General features: G+C 45.7%; 1 protein-coding gene across 1 annotated transcript in view; it reads right to left on the bottom strand.

Moving 5' to 3' along the window:
• The window catches only part of ZBTB7C (zinc finger and BTB domain containing 7C), a 141,435-nt gene that overhangs the window by 9,652 nt on the left and 128,858 nt on the right, over nucleotides 1-2,925 (bottom strand). The window lies entirely within an intron of this gene.

Below are 2,925 nucleotides of genomic sequence, written 5' to 3'. Positions count from 1 at the left end.
CGGGGCAGAGGGGCAGAATCCCCCCTCCCCTGCTGTCCACACTGCCCCTGCTGCAGCCAGGACGTAGGAGCCAAGGTGAGATGAACAAGAAGCCACCACACCATGAGCTGGGACAGAACCTGTGTCCTTCCAGCCTGAGGTTTGGTGCTCATTACACCCATCCTGGTTAGGAAACGGGAGCAGATCCCCAGGAAGGCACCTTCACGCTTAGCTGGGCTCCCACATGGATACCTGTGGCCTGGACTCACCACACAACATCAAAATGGTAAGAAACAGGGTTTTCTCTAATCATCCCTCTACACCCCAAAACATGATCACTGCCAGCACTCAGCTCCCTCCAGCCCTACCCAACCCAGTGCCAACGCGGGAAAATCAACCTTAACTTTATAATCATCATCAGCATTGCAACGCCAACAGCCCCTCGGGCTGGAGCCCGTACCAGCTCAATGCTTAATTAGTAAGTGATTATTCTGCCTTTCCAAAAGGTGTCAGGCAAACATCCACAGAGCTGAAGCCACATGGATGGCTGCACTGGCAGCTCAGCAACTGCAGCGGCTTTGCCTTCTCACCATGGCCACAGGCAAGAGAATCAAGTCCTGCTAATAATTTAAAAGCATCAATTAATACCGTTTAATAAATACATAAAATGACCTAGTCTCTTTTTTTCCATCCGCTTTTTAGCATCAATCAAAGTTAAGGGTGATTGTCCCGTGAGTAACTAAGGCAAATCTGTTTGTGTATGTGTGTGTTCCTCACTACTTTTTTGATTTTTTTTCCATTGTTTTGTACATAAAGCAATCACATAAAAATAGTTATAAATAGAAAAATTGCAAAGGTTTATCCCCACTTAGACATATAGGAAAAAAAAAAAAAGAACCCAACTGACCTAACAAACAAACCGAGACAGAAAAAACACCTTGCTTCAAGTCCTTGCAGATCATACAGTACTCAGCATCTTTGGATATTTTACAATGACTCCAAATCGTAGACAAAAAAAACACCTGAAGGAACCAATCATCTGCAAAATGTCGCTTGTGTAAGGAGTTGATGTGGATTAAAAAGAAAAAGTTTGATGCAGTTCTAAGAAGATTTCTTTTTCTTCTTCCTTTTTTTTCCTCTCCATTGACTTTCGTTGCACGTGGAGTCCTTATGATTTCTTTTTGGAGGAGGAAGCCAAGTGTTGGGCAGTTCTTTGGGATCATTCTGCTACGGGTGGTCTCAGTGCAGAAGTCCCTCACACCCTCCTGGGGGCTGTGGAACCCTTGACTCCCTGTGTCCCCCTCCTTGCCTCTGGTGGGCAGATTCTCATCCAGCCACCGTGTCACTGATGGAAAAACCAAAAAACTCATGAACCCGTGGTTCTCACATTCCCTTCTCTTTTGCTGACATTGAAAGGTCACAGTAAAAAGAGAAATAAAAAGCCCTAATTTGTAACATTTACATTTCCAAGTGTTGGTTCCATGTAAAACAACCACTGCAGCCCACCTCAGCCAGTGGTGGAACTGAGGTCCCACCACGTCTGCCTCCAAGGCTCATCTAGGAGGAGCCACGAGAGGCAGATGGCCACCAAAAGCCTTTATCCTTCAGAGTAACTCATGGATTTGGGGCTGAAGGAGGTGGATAGGGCTATTCCAGCCAATCTGCCACTTTTTTTGCCCCAAAACAATTACCAGATGGGGTGGCCAAGATGGGGTCTGCAGGGATGCTGAGGAGTCACCCCAAACCTGTTGGCCACCGTGTGCAACCTTTGGCTTGGAGGACCCATATGTCACCACCTTCTCTTTTGAACCAATGAACAGTGAAAAATAGCATTTCTACTTGCTTGCAAGTAGATGACATCACCATCAAGACACCTTTAGTGAACTTCTTTTCCACAAAGATCCCGTGAGACAAGCAGCAGGGATATTTGCACACCCAATTGTTTCCCATCAGCACTGCAGATTTGGGGACACGCGAGTGTTTTGTAAATTTTTCTCATCACTATCACATAGGAATTTGAGGGAATTAAGGACAGAACCCCAGATATTTCAGAATGGTCAGCGGCAGCGAATTCTGACTCTTTGGTTTGAAACGAGTTTTTCATTTCAAAATTCCCACGTGGTTCATTTTTTCAAAGCAAGGGTTTAATAAAAGCTCAGTATCGAAACATTTCTGATTCTTCCAAAACTTTTCCTTCACCTTTTCAAGCAACTGAAGTTAAAATACTCAAAATAGGCTTTGGTTCTCCTTTTGAAACTTTGAAATAGGTAAAGAACCAAAATAAGTAAAATCCCCCTTTTCCACCCAGCTTTGCGCTGGGTGTTTTTCTATCTCCTTTTTTTTTTTTTTTTTTTTTTTTTTATTTTTTTGGGTCCCAACTCATGCTGCAGATCAGGGCTTTCACCAGCCCTGTAAATCTGATATACTGCTGAGAAAGGCAGTGGCCAGGATCCTCCCTCTCCCATCAAAGCTGCTAGACCTCCCTTTTATCCCTTGTAGAACAAATATTGTTGCCAGACATAGGAATTAATTAAAAAGAAAAGAAAACAAAACCAGAAAGAAAACAGAAAAGTCCTTTTGACCAAAAGGGCCAAGGAATGCAACATAACAAACCCAAGTCTGGACGGCTTGTCAGTGTCCACTGAGCTCTGTCGGTGGGAAATGGGTAACAGTTCCCACAGAAAAGCCATCTCATGGTGATGGCCGAGCCCTGGACTAAGGCAAGTGACATTTTTGGGAGTGTTGAAGAGAGCAGCAGTCCTGGCCTGGCCTTCCCAGACAGAGCCATGAGTGGTGGGATGGGACAGTGAGTGCCCGATGGCCCCAAAGCCAAGTGCTAAGTCTGAAGTGCCGGTGGCCATGGGCCACGGCACTTGCCCATCCCCTGCTCGCCCCAGGGATGGCCCCGTGCCCTGGCAGTGAGGGGGTGAAGAGCTTCTCGGGAAC

This window comes from Corvus brachyrhynchos, unplaced genomic scaffold (assembly GCF_000691975.1).
Source record: "Corvus brachyrhynchos isolate BGI_N302 unplaced genomic scaffold, ASM69197v1 scaffold8, whole genome shotgun sequence".
In the NCBI taxonomy this organism is placed as follows: domain Eukaryota; kingdom Metazoa; phylum Chordata; class Aves; order Passeriformes; family Corvidae; genus Corvus; species Corvus brachyrhynchos.
The sequence above is the reverse complement of the archived record's forward strand: the minus strand, read 5'-3'. Positions and strand labels throughout refer to the sequence as shown.